Here is a 24,703-nt window from a genome sequence, read left to right as displayed (position 1 = left end):
TTCTAGAAATTAGCTTAATTCCCGATGTCAGTTTGAGGAAAAGCCTTGAATGGCCCTGGCCTTAGCCTTCTGTTCCTTGAGCGAAAGGTGTAGTGTTTTGTCACTGAGACCTTTTGCAGAAATGACTCTCCTTCCCGAGAATTTCATGGTATTCCACAGTTTTGGTGTTCATGAAAACTGCCGTTCACTAGAGAAAGGGTACCATTTTCATTGCGTAGGAGATACTATGCATTCTTTGACTAAGCCTGTATGACCAGTGCATTTCTTGGATGAAAGTGATTTAATTTCTTTGTTCACATTAAGTGAATTCCTGTGGTCATTTTCACGCTCTTCCCAGCCACTGTGTGCGTTTCTGTGTTTTGATGAAGTTAGGAACAGAGAAGCCTGGAATAACAACATCCCGGTTACCAGTGTGGTACATTTTTGTCCCCATGAGGGAAAACCCTCAGGTGATGGGAGATGTTGTTCTGAGAGGGAAGTTGCCTCATGCAATGTGAAAGGAGTTTTCCTGGCTGATGGAACTGCAAAGGGCTTGAGGCGTTTTTGTACTCACCACAAAAAAACACGTCTTGTCGTCCAAAATGTGGGTTCCAGATTGGGAGTTCTTGGAAACAGGAGAGAAATAAAACCCCTATTCCACCTAGAGCAAGCGGAGGTGGGAACATGGAGCAGTAAAGCCATGCTGAGATCAAAACTTCTTGCCAGGATGTTATCACACAAGTGGCTGCTGACTGGAGGAGGAGGGTCCTTAAGGGGAGTGCTTACACACTACGGCCAATCAGAAAAGACATGGTTGTGATGTCACACTGGGCTCACAGCCCCTTGAACTTGGAGAGTCCTAGGCAGCTCCTGCCTGGCCTGTTGCTATATCAGCTCAGCCAGCCAAGAGAAAGAAGCTGAAGGATGGTGCCCTTGTCCTGTGAGGAAGACTTCTCAGTGAAGTGTGGCCCAGGGTAATGGGGGGCAGGCAGAACAGGAGCACATAGGTGACCTGAGAAGATCAGGTTGGGGGAATCAATTCTTCACTGCTGTCCAAATCATCCGTGTCTCCCGGTTTTCAATGTCCACAGGCCTGTGTGCCACCTGGGGCTGGATTTCACTTTGCAGAATAGGACGCCGTGGATCTCACTGTGATACCACAACTGCCTTGATTTCAGGGTCTCATCAGACCACCTGGACATAGGGTGTGGTCCTAGCGGACTGGCAAGGTAAAAATGAGGTGACATGACATCCCAGGCACCTGTTGATCTGACAGAAGTTCTTCTCTGCTCTGCAGGGTACGCTAAACCATGGGCAAGGAATCTTGGAAGAAGTTTACCTGATTCTGCACTGTTTCCTGGTATTCATTTAGGATTGCTCCTGCTGAAAGGTACTTTTCTTACATGAAAGTCCAGAAATTCAATGACCCCAGAATGTTTGCTATTCCAGGAGCAATGAATGTGTGTGTGTGTGTGTGTGTGTATTTGTTTGTGTGCTTCTGTGCATGTGTGTGTGTGTGTGTTTGTGTGTCTGTTTGTTGGTGCCCTTGCATTCAGGGTTGGTAGTATAACATTTCTTTTGTGAGTTTCTGGGAGATACCCTATTTCAGAAAATGGCTGTCAGGATTGTTTCCTCGAACTCAATAATTTCGGATAGATCAAACTTTCTTTTCCTTAGATCACGTAGAATATACTCTGTAAGGAGAAACTATTCAGCATTCAGGGAATATGTGCAGTGTATGTCCAGGCATCATGATACATGGGTCAATGTGCATCGCTGGCTTAATTAAAAGGATTTCAATTCAAGTGATTGCTTCATTCCCAGACCCTGGTGGATTACACTTTGCTTGTTTCCTGGCATAAATGTGGCAGTATGTCTTCCGTCCAAGAACATTGGTGGAAATGATGTCACCTCACATGTTTTTCTTAACGTGATCCTTTTTGAAGTGCTCATATTGTCCCCTCAGTAGCGTAACGCCTGGACTTTCAGCTATTGCGGGTAACATTCCCCATACGATGAATATGGACAGGTTTTGTTTTATTTTGTGTGCCTGTGTGTGAGTTTGTGTGTGCAGTATTTCTAGTTGGCAAATGTAGTAATTTCTTTGCTCGTTGTAATTCGTTCTCCTGGTCCAAACGATTTATATTCCTTCAGTAAACCTACTGTTTAGGCGTGCATAAGACCCCTTCTATCAAACTCTTTCTTTTACACTGTGGAAATTGATAGCATGCACCAGGCTGTGCACCAGGGTGTGCTGGTGTTCACTGACTTCTGAGTTTGCTAAACATTGCTATTCTGTACATACAAGCAAAGAAATTCCTTCATTCGATAACAATTAGGATATCACCACTTTGTGTGTGTGTGTGTGTTTTATTGTATGTTTATTATCTTTATCTTTCAATTTTCCCCACTGATTTGTAGAAATCAGCTTAATTTGCGATGTCAGTTTGAGGAAAAGCCTTGTGTCGCCGTGACTTTAAGTCTTCAGTTCCTTGAGTGAATGGTGTGGGTTTTTGTCTCTGCGAACCTTTGCAGGAATGAATGTCCTTCGCGAGTGTTTCATGGTATTGCATAGTTTGTGGTGTTCCTGAAAGCTGCCGTTCACTAAAGAAAGGGTACCAATTTCCCTGACCTGGAAATAGCATGCATTCTTTGACTATCCCCTCTGTGACCACTGCATTTCTCGGATGACAGTGAATTACTTTCTCTGTCCACATTAAGTGAAATCCTGTGGTGAGTTTCACACTCTTGCCAGCCAGTGCGTGTGTTTCCGTGTTTTGATGAAGTTATGAGCAGAGAAGCCTGGAATAACAAAATCCTGGTTACCAGTGTGGTACACTTTGCGTCCACCTAAGGGAGTAACCTCAGGTGATGGGAGATGTTGTTCTGAGAGGAAAGTTGCCTCATCCAATGTGCAAGGAGTTTTCCTGACTGATGGAAGTGCAAAGGGCTTGAGGCGTTTTTGTAGTCACCACAAAAAAACACGTCTTGTCATCCAAAATATGGGTTCCAAATTGGATGTTCTTGGAAACAGGAGAGAAATATCATCAGTATTCCACCTCATGATACATGGGTCATTGTGCATCACTGGCTTAAGGAAAAGGATTTCAATTCAAGTGATTGCTTCATTCCCAGACCCTGGTGGATTACACTTTGCTTGTTTCTTTGCATAAATGTGGCAGTATGTCTTCCGTCCAATAACATTGGTGGAAATGATGTCACTTCACACTTTTTTCTTCGCATGATCCTTTTTGAAGTGCTCATATTGTCCCGTCAGTAGCATAACACCTGGACTTTCAGCTATTGCAGGTAACATTCCCCATGCAATGAATATCGATAGGTTTTTTTAATTTTGTGTGTATGTGTGTTTGTGTGTGCAGTATTTCTAGTTTGCAAATGAATTTGTTATAATAGGTTCTCATAGTACAAACTATTTCACACTCATTTTATATACCCACTGTTTAGGCATTCCTAAGACCCCTTCATTTACACTCTTTCTTTAACACTGTGGAAATTGATAGAATGCACCAGGATGTGCACCAGGCTGTGCTCGTGTTCAATGACTTCTTATTTTGCTTAATGTTGCTATTCAGTACATACAAGCTAAGAAATTCCTTCACTCGATAACAATTAGGATATCACCACTTTGTGTTCGTGTGTGTGTGTGTGTGTGTGTGTGTGTTTGTGATTCGTCTCTTTCAATTTGCCTCACTGATTTCTAGAAATTAGCTTAATTCCCGATGTCAGTTTGAGGAAAAGCCTTGAATGGCCCTGGCCTTAGCCTTCTGTTCCTTGAGCGAAAGGTGTAGTGTTTTGTCACTGAGAACTTTTGCAGAAATGACTCTCCTTCCCGAGAATTTCATGGTATTCCACAGTTTTGGTGTTCCTGAAAACTGCCGTTCACTAGAGAAAGGGTACCATTTTCATTGACTAGGAAATAGTATGCATTCTTTGACTAAGCCTGTATGACCAGTGCATTTCTTGGATGAAAGTGATTTAATTTCTTTGTTCACATTAAGTGAATTCCTGTGGTCAGTTTCACACTCTTCCCAGCCACTGTGTGCGATTCTGTGTTTTGATGAAGTTAGGAACAGAGAAGCCTGGAATAACAACATCCTGGTTACCAGTGTGGTACATTTTTGTCCCCATGAGGGAAAACCCTCAGGTGATGGGAGATGTTGTTCTGAGAGGGAAGTTGCCTCATGCAATGTGAAAGGAGTTTTCCTGGCTGATGGAACTGCAAAGGGCTTGAGGCGTTTTTGTACTCACCACAAAAAAACACGTCTTGTCGTCCAAAATGTGGGTTCCAGATTGGGAGCTCTTGTAAACAGGAGAGAAATAAAACCCCTATTCCACCTAGAGCAAGCGGAGGTGGGAACATGGAGCAGTAAAGCCATGCTGAGATCAAAACTTCTTGCCAGGATGTTATCACACAAGTGGCTCCTGACTGGAGGAGGAGGGTCCTTAAGGGGAGTGCTTACACACTACGGCCAATCAGAAAAGACATGGTTGTGATGTCACACTGGGCTCACAGCCCCTTGAACTTGGAGAGTCCTAGGCAGCTCCTGCCTGGCCTGTTGCTATATCAGCTCAGCCAGCCAAGAGAAAGAAGCTGAAGGATGGTGCCCTTGTCCTGTGAGGAAGACTTCTCAGTGAAGTGTGGCCCAGGGTAATGGGGGGCAGGCAGAACAGGAGCACATAGGTGACCTGAGAAGATCAGGTTGGGGGAATCAATTCTTCACTGCTGTCCAAATCATCCGTGTCTCCCGGTTTTCAATGTCCACAGGCCTGTGTGCCACCTGGGGCTGGATTTCACTTTGCAGAATAGGACGCCGTGGATCTCACTGTGATACCACAACTGCCTTGATTTCAGGGTCTCATCAGACCACCTGGACATAGGGTGTGGTCCTAGCGGACTGGCAAGGTAAAAATGAGGTGACATGACAGCCCAGGCACCTGTTGATCTGACAGAAGTTCTTCTCTGCTCTGCAGGGTACGCTAAACCATGGGCAAGGAATCTTGGAAGAAGTTTACCTGATTCTGCACTGTTTCCTGGTATTCATTTAGGATTGCTCCTGCTGAAAGGTACTTTTCTTACATGAAAGTCCAGAAATTCAATGACCCCAGAATGTTTGCTATTCCAGGAGCAATGAATGTTCGTGTGTTTGTGTGTGTGTGTGTGTGTGTGTGTGTGTGTGTATGTGTGTCTGTGTTTGTGTGCTTCTGTGCATGTGTGTGTGTGTGTGTGTGTGTGCGTTTCTGTTTGTTGATGCCTTTGTATTCATTGTTGGTAGTATAACGTTTCTTTTGTGATTTTCTTTGAGATACCCTATTTCAGAAAACTGCAGTCATGATTGTTTCCTCAAAGTCAATAATTTCGGATCGATCAAACTTTCTTTTCCTTAGATCACGTAGAATATACTCTGTAAGGAGAAACTATTCAGCATTCAGGAAATATGTGCAGTGTATGTCCAGGCATCATGATACATGGGTCAATGTGCATCAATGGCTTTTTAAAAGGATTTCAATTCAAGTAATTGCTTCATTCCCAGACCCTGGTGGATTACACTTTGCTTGTTTCCTGGCATAAATGTGGCAGTATGTCTTCCTTCCAAGAACATTGGTGGAAATGTTGTCATCTCACATGTTTTTCTTAGCATGATCCTTTTTGAAGTGCTCATATTGCCCCTCAGTAGCATAACTCCTGGACTTTCAGCTATTGCAGGTAACATTCCCCATACGATGAATATGGACAAGTTTTGTTTTATTTTGTGTGTCTGTGTGAGTTTGTGTGTGCCGTATTTCTAGTTGGCAAAGGTAGTAATTTCTTTGCTCGTTGTAATTAGTTCTCCTGGTACAAACAATTTATATTCCTTGTGTACACCTACTTTTTAGGTGTGCATAAGACCCCTTCAAACAAACTCTTGCTTTTACACTGTGGAAATTGATAGAATTCACCAGACTGTGCACTAGTATGTGCTGGTGTTCAATGACTTCTGATTTTGCTAAACGTTGCTATTCTGTACATACAAGGAAAGAAATTCCTTCACTTGATAACAATTAGGATATCACCACTTTGTGTGTGTATGTGTGTGTTTGTTATCTTTCTCTTTCAATTTGCCTCAATGATTTGTATTAATTAGCTTAATTCCCAATGTCAGTTTGAGGAAAAGCTGAAGGAATGTGCCCCTGTCTTGTGTGGAAGATTTCTCAGTGATGTTGGCCTAGGGAAATGTCTGGCAGGGCAAACAGGAGCACATGGGTGATCTGAGCCTTTCAGATTGGGGTTATCCATTTTTCACTGCTTTCCAAATCATTCATGTCCCATGGTTTTCAATGTCCACAGGCCTGTATGCCACCTGGAGCTGGATCTCACTTTGCAGAATAGGCTGTCGTGGATCTTACTGTGATACACATGCTGCCTTGATTTCAGGGTCCCACTAGACCACCTGATCTTAGGGTATGGTACTAGCCAACTGGCATGGTGAGAATGAGGTTACATGGGAATTTGATTTGTTGAATCTGTAGATTGGTTTTGGTATACTATAGATATTTCATAAAATTAATTATGCTAATCCAGGAACATTATAGGTATTTTCAAATTCTAATGTTTTCAATTTCTTTCCTCAATTATTATACATTTATTTATAGAGTTTTTCTACCTCCTTGGTTAGTGTATCCTTAGGTATTTTATATTGTGAGGCTATTTTGAGTGTTATTATTTTGCAAATTTCTCACTCAGGCTTTTCACTGTTCGCATATGGAAAGACTTCTGAATTTTGTATGCTAATTTGCCAAAAGTGCTTATCTGATTGAAAAGAGTTTTGGTGAACTTTTAATGCTCATTTAAATATATGATTATATCATCTACAAATAGGGAAAACTTGTGTACTTTCCTTATTCAATCAGTCATTTCTTTTCCTTGCATTATTGTTTTTTTCTAGGAATTTCAAATATTATATTGAATAAGAGTAGAGAGCATGAACACTGTTATCTTCTTTCTGATTTTTGAAGAAACAAATGAGTTTCTTTCCATTTAGAGCAATGTTGGCTATGTGTTTGTCACATAAATCTATTTCAGCATTCCCATGCATATATTTCAATGAATTATTGATTCATCAAAACACTGATCTTTTACCTTTTTTCTTCATATAATAAATATAGCTTAATCTCAGAGGTACTTTCCTTATAATGTGTCTGTACATTTATACAACCTGTCTTTATGTTAAAATTTAATGTCCTAGTTAGGCCCATTATGAAGTTTGGAACATATCCTCAACTTCTTACACAATTTCCATGTGAATTCTGATTCCTCGGATTCCAAGATGTCCTAATCAACTTTATGTGCCCTGTGATTGGAAGTTAAGTTATGACAAGCTGCAATTCATATTTTCCACTGATATTTTTGCCTTTTGAAAATCTGACTGTGTTTTTATCAACATTCTCTCTTAAAAATCTGCATTTACTACTATGGATTTAGGTGTATTTCTTTGCTGTTTATGTATGTATTGGTGATGGTTTATTCAATAACTTCTTTTTATTATTTTTATTTTATTATTCATATGTGCATACAAGACTTGGGTCATTTGTCCCCCCTGCTCCCACCCCCTCCCTTACCACACACTCCGCCCCCTCCCTCTCTCCCCACCCCCTCAATACCCAGCAGAAACTATTTTTCCCTTATCTCTAATTTTGTTGAAGAGAGAGTATAGGCAATAATAGGAAGGAACAAGTGTTCCTGGTTGAGATAAGGATAGCTATGCAGGGAGTTGACTCACATTAATTTCCTGTATGTGTGTGTTGCCTTCTAGGTTAATTCTTTTTGATCTAACCTTTTCTCTAGTTCCTGGTCTCCTTTTCCTATTGGCCTCAGTTGCTTTTAAGGTATCTGATTTAGTTTCTCTGCGTTAAGGGCAACAAATGCTAGCTAATTTTTTAGGTGTCTTACCTATCCTCACCCCTCCCTAGTGTGCTCTCACTTTTATCATATGCTCAAAGTCCAATCCCCTTGTTGTGTTTGCCCTTGATCTAATGTCCATATATGAGAGAGAAAATACGATTTTTGGTCTTTTGGGCCAGGCTAACCTCACTCAGAATGATGTTCTCCAATTCCATACATTTACCAGCGAATGATAACATTTCGTTCTTCTTCATGGCTGCATAAAATTCCATTGTGTATAGATACCACATTTTCTTAATCCATTCGTCAGTGGAGGGGCATCTTGGCTGTTTCCATAACTTGGCTATTGTGAATTGTACTGCAATAAACATGGGTGTGCAGGTGCCGCTGGAGTAACCTGTGTCACAGTCTTTTGGGTATATCCCCAGGAATGGTATTGCTGGATCAAATGGTAGAATCAATGTTTAGCTTTTTAAGTAGCCTCCAAATTTTTTTCCAGAGTGGTTGTACTAGTTTACATTCCCACCAACAGTGTAAGAGGGTTCCTTTTTCCCCACATCCTCTCCAACACCTGTTGTTGGTGGTGTTGCTGATGATGGCTATTCTAACAGGGGTGAGGTGGAATCTTAGCATGGTTTTAATTTGCATTTCCTTTATTGCTAGAGATGGTGAGCATTTTTTCATGTGTTTTTTGGCCATTTGAATTTCTTCTTTTGAGAAAGTTCTGTTTAGTTCACTTGCCCATTTCTTTATTGGTTCATTAGTTTTGGGAGAATTTAGTTTTTTAAGTTCCCTATATATTCTGGTTATCAGTCCTTTGTCTGATGTGTAGCTGGCAAATATTTTCTCCCACTCTGTGGGTGTTCTCTTCAGTTTAGAGACCATTTCTTGTGATGAACAGAAGCTTTTTAGTTTTATGAGGTCCCATTTATCTATGCTATCTCTTAGTTGCTGTGCTGCTGGGGTTTCGTTGAGAAAGTTCTTACCTATACCTACTAACTCCAGAGTATTTCCTACTCTTTCCTGTATCAACTTTAGTGTTTGTGGTCTGATATTAAGATCCTTAATCCATTTTTTGAATTAATATTGGTATAGGGTGATAGACATGGATCTACTTTCAGTTTTTTTCAGACTGCTAACCAGTTTTCCCAGCAGTTTTTGTTGAAGGGCTACTATTTCTCCATCATATATTTTTAGCTCCTTTGTCAAAGACAAGTTGGTTATAGTTGTGTGGCTTCATATCTTGGTCCTCTGTTCTGTTCCACTGGTCTTCATGTCTGTTTTTGTGTCACTACCATTCTGTTTTTGTCATTATTGCTTTGTAATATAGTTTGAAGTCAGGTATCATGATACCTCCAGCATTGTTCTTTTGACTGAGTATTGCCTTGGCTATTCGTGGCCTCTTGTGTTTCCATATACATTTCACAGTAGATTTTTCAATCTCTTTAATGAATGTCATTGGAATTTTGATAGGAATTGCATTAAACATTTAGATTACTTTTGGGAGTATAGACATTTTTACTATGTTGATTCTACTAATCCTAGAATTGTAGCAATGATCCCTCTTCAGTTACTGATGGACTTTTGTTGCCCTCTGTGTTCTGTGAACTTAGTCAGTTTTTTACTATGGGCATATTATATATTTTCTATTGTAATATGATTGCTGATTTTCTATTTTGCATGTATTTCACTTAATCTCTATGAGAATGTATTATGTGCTGACCATGGATGAACTTTACACATGGACTTTCTTTCTCAGACTTTGTTCATGAGGACTGAACCTTCCTCCATATTCTAGGTTTTCCTAATAACGTTTGTGCTTGCAGGACTGAAAGACAAACTATTTTAATCAAATTTTGCACCCTTTTGGAAAATACTATTTTCATTTTCTGTAATATTTTGTTTTAATTTTTTTTTACTAAAGGTATAATACATTCTATGTTGATTGTGGAATCTTTATTTGGGGATGTTGCATAAACTTCAGTATTCCTAAATTTATGAGACTAGATTTCTTTCCTTTATTCCCCTAAGTATGGTTATATATAACATATATATATATATATATATATATATATATATATATATATATATATATATATATATATATTCATACATATATGTATATACATATCGTTTAATTGAAAAATACTCAATATTGTTTTTAGCAACCACAAAAAACGATATTTCTGTTTCTTCTCAATGTATTGTTCTTAATCTTGGAATATATTATGTCAAGGAGTTTCTTTTTATATAAAATATAATAAACATATATGAAAACAAGCATGACCATATACAAACTGTATGGATAACATGTTTGTAATAGTAGAACTACTCTATGGAACTTGGCAAAACAGGGAAAGGAAGAATATGATAGTGCATCAATAATATTGTAAAACATAACATCTGTGAAGGTAGAGCATATAAGGACGTGTATTCAAAGCTGTTGAAAATGGAGGGTGGCAGGTAAAGGGGTAAGGGAGAGTAATGAAAAGTATTAAACAGGCCAAAGTAAGTATATCCACAGTGGGGATACATTGAGAAGCCACTCCAAACATCAACTTAAATAATAATAATGAAAGAAAAGACTGTAAAATAGGTACTCTGTGTGTGTGTGTGTGTGTGTTTGTATTAATGGGAGGGAAGAGGGTGAATGAAGGAGATTAAGATGAGGGCACATGGTTGATGAACCTCATATACCTATATGAAACACAACAAAGAAACCTCTTGAAATTGCTTTGCTTTAAGTGGGGCAGGAAGGGGGCTGATGGATAGAGACAATGGGGGTGATGTATCTAATATACAGTATAAGCCAAATTGGAATTGTCACTATGAATCCCCCTTGTATGATGAATATATCCTAATAAAAATTATTTGAAAACCTTTTCTGTTTCCTCTCAGTATATTTTCATAAATACTGGAAAATAGTATGACAAGAAGTTTCTGTTTAAATTTGTTTCTCCCTCAGGGTAAATCATTATTTAGGTAAACTCTGGAATTCTAGTGCAGGTAACCTGAGGTCACCTTGAAATTCTTTGTCAGTGTGATGTCAGAAGAGATCTTGTAATCCTATTTAGCCTTCATAAACTTCATATCTATAGTGTTTATTAGCCACCTAAAGACATTATAATTTACTTTTTTTCCCATAATAGAATTTTGGTTAAGCACTCTGTATTCTATCCCTTGCCTTGATCCTAAATTCTTAAAGATTTAGGTGAGCACATAAAAATATAAACTCTTTCTTTCATGCTTATTCTGGCATATGGAGCCTAATGCTTAAAATTGTGTCTTCTTATATTTTTCTGTAATTTGGAATGAATTTTATAATGATTATTATTGTAGCACTCTCATGAACACTTCTCAATATATTTTGTTCCATTCAAATTATTGATTTGTTTTACCACTTTAATCACAGGACATTTAAAAAATTAATATCAGAATGTATTTCTTTCTTGGATTTGGCCTATGTTTTTCTACCCGTAAATGCGTCAAAATTTAAAACTTAAATCCAGATTATTGGAACATGGGCTCAAATTTTTAGAGGATTTTCTTGTGAGCTGATGGAGAGGCCGGATTCCAAGATGGTGGCTAGAGGGAAGAAGCAGAAAGTGTGCCTCCTAAAGTGAAATCTTGGAGAGACACTGGAGACATACCTTGCAGGCAAGGCCACCAAGAAGAGGCAAAACTTTGACCCCTCCATACCTCCAGCCTGTGCAGAGAATCTCCACTTCACATTAAACGGAGAAAGCAGGAGGGCCCCCAGGCCACCAGATGCCAGCGCCCAGATGGCTTGGAAAGTCACAGACAAGGTGAGCTAAGCAGTACACTGTACTTCCACAGACAGCCCTGGGCCAGATCAGCATAGCCCCCTGGACAGACCGACCCCCACCCGGGAATAAAAGAGAAATTGACTAATAAGCAATAAGAACAATAAAGACATGTAGCAAGGAGGGTGGGGTGCCCTGAGTGCTGAAGAGGGGGGGAGGGGAATCCCTTCCAGAACTGTAAATAAACAAGCCGGGCCTGGCCGAAGAGGGCAGGAGTGGGGGCGTGTGCCCAGAAACCAGGAGCAGGAAAGCTTGAGAGAGTGGCAGAGGGAGGAAAACTCCACAGGAGAGGGGGGAAGACCCACTTCCCACATGAGCTGTAAATAAACACACAGGGCCAAGAAAGCAGGTGCAGTGTCACCTCCCCCAGTGTGCTTGGGAGGGGGAAAGCTTGAGCAGTGGCTCATGCCCAGGAGAACTCTGAGTAAACAAAGCCTGTGGGGCCAGGTGAGTGCTAAGCTCACCCCTGAGATCTGCATAAATAATGCTGCCAGCAACAGCAGGCTGACAGCAGCAGGCAGACAAGCCACAGCTACAGATAGCAATTCACAGACCTGTCTCTAGACTTTTTTTTCTCTCTCCCTACCTTTGATGAGAAAACAACTGAACTACACCTGCATGCTGAAAAACTTACTGAAACTGTATTGTATTTGAACTTGGGACACTTTGTGGGTTTTTGTGGTTGTTGTTTTTGTTTTGTGTGGTTTTGTTCTACTTTATGTTTCCCCTTTGATGAGACAACTAAAGAACATCTGAAGCACCATCTCTAGGATTGGAGGCTGAGGGATGAACACCAAAATTATTAAGACTGAAACTTCACTGCATTTGAACTTGGAGCTTTTTTTTTAATATATATTTTTTTCTTTCATTTACTTATTTTTTATTTTTATTCTTATCTTTCTTTTTATTTTTTATTTTCAATCCTCTCTCTGACTCTCTAATGCCTTTTCAGCTTACCATTCATTAGTACACTGTCTCTCCCTGTTTATATCTTTGAAACATTTTTGTTTGTTTCTTTGTTTTGTTTTTTTTCTACTTGATTAATTGTTTTTCCCTTTTCCTTTAACTTCTTGGCTTTCCATCCCCTCTCACCCTTCCATTCTAAATATCACTAGTGCTATTATTACAACCTAGAAAATACTTAATTGCACACAGTACAGGAACAATAACAACACCAAGGGCAATGACAGGAAGACAGAAAGACAGAAAACAGTTCTCAGTGTTTACTGTGTGTCTTGTTCCTACATAGCTGTGAGGTATTTCATTGTTATTCACTTCCCATCATTCTTTTCCTCCTCCCTTAAAGTCATCTAACAGTTTCACTTTTGGAAACAAGTTCTGTATGTACTTATATGTGTACATGATAATGCTTGTATTTGTATTGGAGCTGTCTCCTGCAAAGGGGAAGAAATGTGACATTTATCTTTCTGAACTTGGTTAACTTCATTTTAAGAGGATATTCTACAGTTCCTGTCACTTAGCTGTGAATGGCAAAATTTCATTCTTTATAGCTGAATAAAATTTCATTGTATATGAACATATATGCAAGATACAACTGTGTAGTTAACATCATAATAAAAGGGGAAAACATGAAACGATTTCCTTTAAATAAGGAAAAAGAAAATTTTGTCCACTCTCTTCATTCTTATGCAATACAGTACTTTAATTTCAGATGTTAACTTACTGGCATTTTGTGATGAAAATGTAAGACATCAGTAATGTGAATAGAGCAATAATATAGTAGGAAATGTTCAAAAGTCCAGAAAAAAATGACTACTATACAACTGACTCAAATAACAGAAAAAAAAATCAAAAGAAATATTTAAAATTTGCCTTCTATATACCAGAATTATCCCTAAAGAAAGATGAAGCTTTTCTTTTTGAATCTGGGTAACTTATTTTAAGATAAATGAAGATTAAATTAACACAGCACATAAATACAGGAGAAAAAATCTCATGATCATCTAAATAAAAGCAGAAAAAAACTTTTACAAAAAACCTGAAGCAAATAGAAATACAAACAATGTACCTTAACACAATAAAGGTACTATATGATAAACCTATAAACAACATCATAATTAACTGGAAAAACTGAAACTATTTCCTCTAAAATCAGGTGAAAAAATGAAAGTGTTCCCTCTCTTCATTCTTATGTAACATAGTGCTTAAATTCTTACCAATAAAGCAGGAGATAGGAATTAAATGAATACAAATTGGAAAGGGAGAAGTCAAATTATGCCTTTTTTAAATAAATAATATGATCCTACATATAAAAGACCCTAAAGACTCCACCAAAAAACTCTTAGATCTGAGAAACAGATTTGGCAGAGTATCAGGATACAAAATGACCATATAAAAATTGGAGGTTTTTCATATACAAACAATGAAAGTTTAAGAATAATACCAAAAAAGGTAACCTCAATCACAATAGCCCCAAATAAATTCAATACCTAGGAAAAGAACAAAGGAAGTAAAAGACCTCTATAATGACAACTATGATAAGCTGAAGAAAGAATCTGGCGAATACATTAGAAGTTTGAAAGATCATTCACGTTCATTGATTGACCGAATTGGTATATATATATATGTATATATTTATCTCCAAAAGAAGTCTATAGATTCAGTAATATTCAATGGAATAGCCATCTTAATTATAATGTTATTCTCTTAGATACATAAAAATTAAATCCTAACTACACATGGAACATAAAAGACCCCAAATCAAATGTAATCTTGAGGTTGAACTATTACAATACTTGTCTTCAAATTACGCTACAGATCCCTAGTAACTAAAACATGGACCTGGCATGGAAACAGACATGTGATATAATGCAAGTTCCAGAAACAAACCTCAAAATCTACAGGCTTTTGATTTTTGACAAAGAATCCAAAACTCATACAACAAGGGAAAGACAGCCTTTTCAACAAATGGTGCTGGGGAAAATGCATTTCCACATATAGAGGACTGAAACTACACTCCTATCTCTGAGACTGTACAAAAACCACTTGAATACGAATCAAATATCTTAATGTAAGAATTTTCAAACATGATATGAAAAGTTAGATATACACATAGGTAATGACTTTTTGAAAAATTCCAGTTGCTCTTGAAAAAAGAGCAAGAACTGACAAATTGGATTTCATTGAATTAGAATAAAACTTATGCACGTTAAAGAAAAAAGAGAATGAAGAGACAATCTGCAGAGAAAATCTTTGATAGCTCTTCATTGGACAAAGAATAATCAGAATATACAAAAAGCTCAAAATACTGAACAAACGAATAAATAATCTGATTAATAGTTTATCAAATCAATTAATAGTTACTTCAAATAAATATGTGAAGGAATATTGTACATTCTTAGTCATAATAGAAATGGAAATCAAAACACTGAGATTCCATGTCACACCAGTAAGAATGGCTTTCATCAAGAAAATTAAAAATGTTGGCAAAGACAAGCAAAATATAAGTTTTTTTTAAATCATATGTGCATACAATGTTTGGGTCATTTCTCCCCTCTCCCCCCACCCCCTCCCTTGGTGTGAATACAAATAAGTGCAGCTAAGGAAATCTGCCTGGAGTTTCCTCAAAATATTAAAAGTAGAATTACCTCATTGCCTCAGTCCTGCTGCATCAGGGGCTCTGACTCTGGTCTTGGGGGCTTGAATGGGTGAATAACAACATGAATTTTGGGTTGTGCCAGGCAGCAATTGCTCAGTTTATTTTCTGAAGAGTGTATTTAAGCAGTGCAGAAAAGCAGGAAGGAGTATGTGGTAACCCACAGGTTTCCCTTGACTTCTGTACTAGGATTGGCTGTTACGTTGTTATGTCTATGAGCCCAAGTGCAGAACATCATGTTCTTGGAACTGGGTCTTCCCAGTTCCACACAGAGAGAGAACAGGGGAGTTCAGCAACTGTCCTCATTGACTGTTGCAGTCTCTCTTAAGGCTGTTACACAAAAGTTACAGTGACTTCGCATTTTTCCAAGGGCTTTGAGGGTCCTGAGAGTTACCCATATCTCCCCCTTTTTTACTTTTTATGAAAAAAATCATTTAAATTTTTTTCTTTTTGTGGCAGTTAGTTTCTCAAGTGATTAGTCTTTTTAGCCATATAATACTAAGTAGACCCAAAAGCATGAGTCCACCTATGCCTATTAGTCTTTTAAGTCCAAAATTGAACCAATGACTGGGATTAAGTTTGTCTAGCCAACTCTGCATAGAGGCCAGGGAGATAGTAGAAAGTTGGGCAGCTTGCAGGTCAAGAATATCTTTAGTCAGATGCTGGATGTGTATGGTTGAATTTTGAGTCCAAGCTCTCTGAATATAATGTTGTATCAAAGTCCACTTGTGGGAAGTGCCATTCCATTGATCAGCGGTAATGAAGATATGATGATACTGGGAATCAGAGTTGAGCTGTATGTATTAGACTAGTGCAGAGAGGGTTTTTTCCATAAGGTTCAATTCTTCTTGTAGTTTGATGATCCCTTGTTGAAGGTCCCTTTTAAGGTAATTTTGAGAATGTAATATGTTAGAAACATTTTTGGTGAGCACATTTACATAATGAGCTGTTTGAATTTGCTGGGTTAATGTCACTGAAGCAGTGGTCATGCTGGTTATGAGAGCTATAAGAGAGACAATTCCAAAGATGAGAGCACCTAAAAATCTCTTGGGGCAACAAATCTGTTCCAGGGCTAGATGTAGTAATGTCAATCCATTTTCATCAGTCCCAGTATGGTTTAAGGTAACTATAACCAAGCAAAGGGAGGATGGTGCACAATTTAAGAAGGAGAGGTAAATGAGGAATCAACATAAGTGCATAAGGTATAGTTTTTACATTGTATATGTCCTAACAGCTGGCTTGCGGTAACAGAAAAGTTTAAATTACTGATAAGAAAGACATGAGGAGGCCTGAGACAACTGGCAGAAAAGTTGAGTGAATGATTAGAATTAGAGGAATCCCAAGAGAAGGTTAGATTATTAGGAAAAACTGTGACACTGAAAGAGGAGAGATTATAAGGTTTCAAAGAACCAAGGAGTATATCCATGGTGGTGTACACTTGAGATTGATATTGAATAATGGAGTGGCAGAGGGTGGGGTCATTTCACATTTTGGGTCTAGATACCCAGTTAATATCAGAGAACTGTTGAGGGTAAACCAATTTAGAGGGATTAGACTCATTCAAAGTAGGAAGAAGGGTCCAAGACATAAAAGGCACCCAAGGATGTTTAGGTGCAGGGTAAAGTCCAAGGCCCATGATCAATACTGAGGTCTTGTGCATAAGTATGTATCTTAGGGCAGTGGGGAAGAAAAGGAGGTATTGTAGGGGGGGTCTCATGAAGTTAGCATCAGTACAATTGTTAACAGGGACAACTATGGAGAGTAGGAGCCCTACTGCAGTAGAATTGTCCCAAGTATATCTATAATTAAGTTGAGCCTGCAGACAAGGTATGGGGCAAGTCATGTTAACATCTCTAGGGGGACAGAACCACATAGGGTGTCCTACAAAGGGACCACCATGTTGAGATAATTGTAGCTGTTCAGAGATGTTATAACCATCAGGCAAAAGTCTGCCTCCTAAGGCATGAGAAGCATTATTCCAAAGTACAGACAATGGTTCTCCCCAAACTCTGGGACAAAGGATTCAAGGATGAGGCACAAATGACCAGTGTGTGTAATTATCCTCTACTTTGGCCCCCTGGGAATTAATGGTCAACCCAGCCAACAGACAGACAAGAAGCATCTCAAATTTAGTAATATGATGTCCAATAGCAACACCTCAGCATTTATCTTGGGTAACCAATCCTTTAAGGGACCCCCAGGTCACTGGAGGGGGTGGGTCCTTCTTCTTTTCCAGTCAACAATGAGATCATGGTCAGTTGTCCAGCCAAAGTCTTTTCATACGTCCCATCAATGGCTGTGACTGGTTTGATGAATCAGAGAGGCAGCCATCTTGGTCATTGTTCATGTTCTGGAAAGACACAAGCATACCCTCAACATGTAGTTAGTAAAGTGTCAGGTCCCTGCCATGTGTTTGTCTCTAAATTCTTCTAAAGAACACGCAGAAGTCGGCAGGTGTCCCATGCATCGAAGTGCTTTTCCATAGGTGTAATGCCTTGATTGTAAAGTGAGAACAAATTTAAAATTAATAGGATAAGACGTAATTGGGTATGTGGAGAGACTTGGGGGTGAATTCCCCCTTTTTTATTTTTAAAAGTTGGTTTTTGATCCTTTGGTGTTGTCATTCTACAACATGCTGGCCTTGAGGATTATAAGGAAATCCAGTATTATGAGTGATGTCCCATAATATACAGAATTTTAAAATTCTTTTACTTGAGTAGGCAGGACCATTATCTGTCTTTATGAACTTTGGAATTCCAAAGGTTGCAAAAGCACCAAGTAGGTAACCAAGGAAATGTTTGGTAGTTTCCCCCATGTGAGCTGAGGCAAAGAAGACACCAGAGTATGTGTCCACTATCACATGAACACATTTTAAGGCAACAAATTAGGGAATATGGATCTTGGGGCATGCCAGATCCATGCACCACTGAGATTCTGCCCCTTGGGCACCAGACCCCAGCCCCAAGCTGGATCCACACCCCACTGGGATGCCTGCCTCTCAGGCCATGCCATGCCCCAGCCCGTGCCAGATCCATGCACAACCTCAGCTGCACCAGACCCCAGGCCTGAGCAGGATTCACACTCCGCCTATATCCTGCCCCTCAATTCCACCACACCTCAGGCCCTGCCAGTCCCCAGCCCCATGTGGAATGACCAGTGCCACACCCCACTGGGATCACCACCCCTTGGGCCCTGCCGGATCCCCACCCCTCGGGCCAGGCACCAGCTCAGTGTGAGATAGCTGTATCCCCTATCCCACTGAGATCCCTGGCCCTTTGATGGATCTGGGCCCCAGTTCTACAGGTTTTCCAGATAACTGCTCCACCAGGCTCCCACTTGGCTGCCACCAGAGGAATCCAAACCTTCCTAAGATACACACAGACAGGACTGTATGCTAAAGCAGTAACATCAGAACAACTAAGACTGCAAAGTTACTGTTCCAGAACTGGTGGTTATTTTTTTCTCCCTTCTTTAAAGGTTTGGCTGCTTGGTTTGCTGTTTGATCATGCACCATCTCGCCTATGTTTTTTTCTTCTCTTCTCTCTTCCTTTTATCTTTTCTTTCTCTTTTTTTATCCTTCTCTCTTCTTTTAGTATTAACATTGCAACCCAGCTAATACTAAAGTACACATAGTCCAGGGACAGAATTGGAACCTATTGGAAATATGGGAAGATGAAAAAGGGATGAAAACCATTCTCCCCACAAAAATAAAGTAATACAGGATTTAGAGCAAAATGAAGAAAACAGATACGCAGATCCAGACTCCAACAAAACAAAGATAAACAATACCAAGGAACCCTATGAAGCCCACAAGAACACCCAGAAAGGAGAAATCCTACAAAAATGAGAATTTCATAGAGATGATACTAGACATCATCAACCAAAATGTACAGGAGGCACTCAATCAATTCCAAGACAACAAAACCAAGAATATGAGAAAACACAGAAAAAAAATAAATGAAATCATAGAAGGTCTAAATAAGCACCAAACTGAAACAAAAACACCATAAACAAAGAGATAAAGGAATTAAGGGTGAAAATTGACAATATTAAAGAGGAAGTAACCCACAATATGGAAAACCTCAGAAAAAAGAATGAAAAAGAAATACAAAATAAAATGGAAGGCCATTCCAGCAGAACAGAACAGAGGACAGAATCATGGAACTTGATGAAATGGCAATTACAGGAAAAAGTGAGGAACTATTAGTTAAGCAACTCAAGACCAGTGAAAAGAAAATGCAAGAACTCACTGACTCCATCAAAAGACCAAATTGAGAATCATGTGCATTGAAGAAGGAGAAGAGGTGCAAGCAAAAGGAATGCAAAATATATTCAACAAAATAATAACAGAAAATTTCCCAAACCAACAGAAAACTATGCCCATTCAGGTACAGGAAACCTCCAGAACACCAAACAGACTTGACCAAAATAGAACTACCCTCCCACATATTATCATTAAAACAACAAGTACAGAGACTCAAGAAAGAATATTGAAGGCTGTAAGAGAGAAAAAATAAATAACATACAAAGGTAAGCCCATCAAAATCACAGCAGACTTCTCAAAAGAAACAAATCCAATAAGAGGATTGACTGAGGTCTTCCAAGCACTGAATGAAAATAACTTCAATCCTAGGATACTTTATCCAGCAAAACTATCATTCAAAACAGATGAAAAAATAGAAATCTTCCATAATAAGTGGAAACTAAAACAATATATGACCACTATGACACTACTACAAATGATCCTCCAAGGAATTCTGCACACACAAAGTGAAAGCAAACAAAACCATGAAAGGGTAGGCAATACCAAACCACAGGAGAAGAAAAGGCAAGATAATGAAGAGTAACATTGATTCATGTACACACAAACAAACCCTTAATCAACAAAGACAACTGCATGACAGGGATCACCACGTACTTATCAATACTAACACTGAATGTTAATGGAATGAATTCACCCAACAAAAGACACCAATTGGCAAACTGGATTGAGAAGGAAGATCAAACAATCTGCTGCCTACAACAGACCCACCTCACCAACGGAAAAAAGCACTGGCTAAGAGTGAAATGCTGGAAGAAGCTTTACCAAACCAATGATCTCCAATAATAGGCAGGCATAGAAATACTTAACATGCACAAAGTAGACTTCAAACCTACACTTATCAAACGAGATACAGAAGGACACTCCATACTAATAAAAGGGGAAATAAACCAAAAGAAAATAATAATTGTAAAACTGTATGTGCCCAATGTCAATGCATTCAAATTTCATCAAACATATTCTAAAGGACCAAAAAATATATATAAACTCCAAATAGTGGTAGTGGGAGGCCTTAATACTCCCCTATCATCAATAGATAGGTCATCTAAACAAAAAATCAATAAAGAAATCCTAGAGCTAAATCACACCACAGATCAAATGGACCTAGCTGATGTCTGCAGAATATTTCATCCAACTTCTGCACAATATTCATTCTTCTCAGCAGCCCATGGAACCATCTCCAAAATGAATCATATCTTAGGGCACAAAGCAAGCCTCAGCAAGTATAAGAAAATAGAAATAATCCCATGCATTCTATCTGACCAAAATGCATTAAAACTAGAAATCAACAACAAAAATAGCAGTAAAAAACATGCAAACAATTGGAAGCTGAACAACACATTGCTCAATAATGAATGCGTCATTGATGAAATAAAAGCCGAAATTAAAATGTTCCTGGAAGTTAATGAATATTAAAATACGACCTACCAGAACCCTTAGGACACAGCAAAGGCAATCCTAAGAGGAAGGTTTACTGCCATGAGAGCACATATTATAAGGACAGAAAGATCTCAAATCAATGACTTAATACTACAGCTCAAACTCCTACAAAAAAAAAAACCAAGAAAATCCCAAAACAAACAAAAGGAAAATAATAATTAAATAAGGACTGAAATCAATGGAATAGAAAGAAAAAGCAACCATAAAAAGAATCAATGAAACAAAAACCTTGTTCTTTTATAAAATATATAAGATTGATAGTCCCCTAGCAAACCTGACTAATATGAGGAAAGAAAAATCCCAAAGCAGTAAAATCAGTAATGCAAAATGGGAGATAACAACAAACACCATGTAAATCCAGAAAATCATCAGAGACTACTTTGAGTGATTATAATACATTTGAAAATCTTGAAGAAATGGACAGATTTCTAGACACTTACTACCACCCAAAACTGAACCAAGAAGATATTAATCACCTGAATAGATGGATAACACAAAATGAAATTGAAACAGCAATCAAGAGCCTGCCAAAAAAGAAAAGTCCAGGACCTGATGGATTCAATGTTGAATTCTATCAGACATATAAAGAAGAACTAATACCAACTCTCCTAAACTGTTCCACAAAATAAAAAGGGAAGGAGCACTGCCCAAATCATTTTATGAACCCAATAATACTCTCATCCCAAAACCAGACAAAGATACTGCCAAAAAGGAGAACTACAGGCCAATTTTCTTAATGAATATCAATGCAAAAATAGTCAATACAATAAGGTCAAACTAAATCCAAGAACACATCAGAAAGATCATACACCATGACCAAGTCAGCTTCATCCCAGGGATGCAGTGGTGGTACAAAATATGCAAATCTATAATTGTAATACAGCACATCAATAGAAGCAAGGACAAAAACCACTTGATCATCTCAATAGATGCAGACAATGCCTTTGACAAGATCCAACACCATTTCATCATAAAAGCTCTAAGAAAACTAGGAAGAGAAGGAAATTATCTCAACATTGTAAAGGCTATGTATGAGAAACCTACAGACAATATCATACTTAATGTTGAAAAACTGAAACCATTTCCCCTGAAATCAGGAATGAGACAAGGGTGCCCACTCTCCCACTCCTATTCACATAGTACTGGAATTTCTAGCCAGAGCAATTAGGCAAGAAGAAGAAATAAAAGGAATACAAATAGGCAAAGAAACTGTTATAATATCCTTATTTGCAGATCATCTGATTCTATACCTTAAAGAACCAAAAAAGTCTACCCCAAAACTCTTAGAATCCATAAACAGCTATAGTAAGGTGGCAGGATACATAATCAACTTACAAAAATTATTAGCTTTTCTATACACCAACAATGAACAAACTTTGAAGGAATATGCAAACAATTCCATTCACAACAGCCTCAAAAAAATCAAATACCTAGGAGTAAATTTACAAACAATGTGAATGACCTCTACAAGAATTACAAACTACTGAAGAAAGAGATCAAGAAAGACTTCAGAAGATGGAAAGATCTCCCATGCTCATGGATCAGTAGAATCAACATAGTAAAAATGGCTATCCTACTGAAAGCAATCTACATGTTTAATACAATTCCCATCAAAATCCCAATGACTTTCATCTCACTGATTGAAAACTCTACCTTAAAGTTCATTTGGAAACACAAGAGACCGCAAATAGCCAAGACAATACTCAGCAAAAAGAGCAATGCTGGAGGTATCACAATACCTGACTTCAAACTATATTACAAAGCACAATAGCAATAAAAACAGCATGGTACTGCCACAGAAACAGACATTAAGACCAGTGGAATAGAGGACCAGATATGAATCCACACAACTAACCCACCTTATTTTTGACAAAAGTGCCAAAAATATATGATGGAGAAAAGACAGCCTCTTCAATAAATGTTGCTGGGAAAAGTGCTTAATCGTCTCCAAGAAACTGAAACTAGATCCATGTCTATCACCCTGTACTAGTAGCAACTCGAAATGGATCAAGGACCTAAATATCAGACCTGAAACTCTGAAGTTACTAAAGGAAGGAACAAGAAACACTCTGGAACTAATAGGTATAGGCAAGGACTTTCTCAATAGAACCCCAGCATCCCAGTAAATAAGAGAAAGAATTGACAAATGGGACTTCATAAAATTAAAAAGATTCTGAAAACAAAAGAAATGGTCTCTAAACTGAAGAGAGGGCCCACAGAGTGGGAGAAAATATTTGCCAGCTATACATCAAACAAAGGACTGATAACCAGAATATGTAGGGAACTCAAAAAACTAAACTCTTCCAAAACTAATGAACCAAGAAAGAAATGGCCAACTAAACTAAACAGAACTTTCTCACAAGAAGAAATTCAAATGACAAAAAATCACATGAAAAAAGGCTCACCATCTCTACCCATAAAGACAATGCAAAATTGAAGCCACACTAAGATTCCACCTTACCCCTGTTAGAATAGCCATCATTAAAAACACTACCAACAACATATGTTGGTGAGGATCTGGGAAAAGGAACCCTAATCCACTGCTGGTGTGAATATAAGCTGGTACAACCACTCTGGAAAAACATTTGGAGACTTCTTAAAAACCTAAACATAGACCTGCCATATGATCCAGCAATCCCACTCTTTGGTATATACCCAAAGGAATGCAACACAGGTTACTCCAGAGGCACCTGCACACACACCCATGTTTATTGCGGTGCTATTCACAATAACCAAGTTATGGAAACAACCAAGATGCCCCACTATTGATGAATGGATCAAGAAAATGTGGCACTTGTACACAATGGAATTTTTTTCAGCCATGAAGAAGAATGAAATCTTATCATTTGCAGGTAAATAGATGGAATTAGAGAACATCATTCTGAGCGAGGTTAGCCAGGCTCAGAAGACCAAAAATCGCATGTTCTCCCTCATATGTGGACTTTAGATCTAGGGCAAATGCAGCAATGTGGTTGGACTTGGAAAACATGACAAGGGGCTGGCTTATAGGAAATATATGAATAGGTAGAAAACCCAAAGCATGAAAGTGTTTGATGTCCCCACTCAGGGGAACTAATACAGAAAGCTTAAAGCAACAGAGGTTATCATGCAAAGGGGATCAGTAACCAGCATAAAGATCAGTTAGAGATGAAACATCATGGGTTGTAACACATGTGTACATGAAAGCAACGCTAGGAATATTTCTGTATAGCTATCCTTAACTCAACTAGCAGAAACGTTTTGTCTTCCTTATTATGCTTGTTTCTTTTCTTCAACAAAATTAGTGATAAAGGCAGAACAAGACCTGCCTGGAACTGAGGGTGGGAGTGGAGAAAATGTGTGGTGGCATGGGGGAAAAATGACCCAAAAAATGTGTGGACATGTGAATAAATGAATAATTTTAAAAAATAAAGAAAAACAAATCAATAACAAAAGAAAAATATTTTGGATCACTTGGAACAATAAGTTGATAAAACATTTAAATCATTTTTTTGGATCAGAAAAAAATATAAAAGTAAAAAAATAAAAATAATCAGCTAACTAAACTAAAAAATTATTCAAACATACAGATAAAGAAAATAATTCAAAGAGAAATCAAATGAAATTAAATAAAGATATAGGAA

The 24,703-nt window shown here is 38.3% G+C and overlaps 1 protein-coding gene and 1 long non-coding RNA gene across 7 annotated transcripts in view; one reads left to right on the top strand and one right to left on the bottom strand.

Annotated features, from left to right (window-relative positions):
- Nucleotides 1-240: 240 nt before the first annotated feature.
- Nucleotides 241-9,910, top strand: LOC141417842 (uncharacterized). The gene is made up of 3 exons (XR_012442474.1): nt 241-1,369; nt 4,972-5,064; nt 6,326-9,910. It is a non-coding gene; the product is annotated as an uncharacterized lncRNA (long non-coding RNA).
- A 4,992-nt stretch (nt 9,911-14,902) lies between these two features.
- Nucleotides 14,903-24,703, bottom strand: part of LOC109690272 (immunity-related GTPase family M protein 1-like) — a 218,440-nt gene continuing 208,639 nt past the window's right edge. For 5 of the 6 annotated variants that reach the window (XR_012442473.1, XR_012442463.1, XR_012442466.1 and 2 more), the window contains one exon: nt 14,903-17,669. The gene's annotated coding sequence lies outside the window, so the exon portion shown is untranslated. The remainder of the gene's footprint in view (nt 17,670-24,703) is intronic. The other variant, XR_012442468.1, reaches the window with a different exon arrangement.

Source organism: Castor canadensis, chromosome 16, assembly GCF_047511655.1.
Source record: "Castor canadensis chromosome 16, mCasCan1.hap1v2, whole genome shotgun sequence".
Lineage (NCBI taxonomy): Eukaryota > Metazoa > Chordata > Mammalia > Rodentia > Castoridae > Castor > Castor canadensis.
The sequence above is the reverse complement of the archived record's forward strand: the minus strand, read 5'-3'. Positions and strand labels throughout refer to the sequence as shown.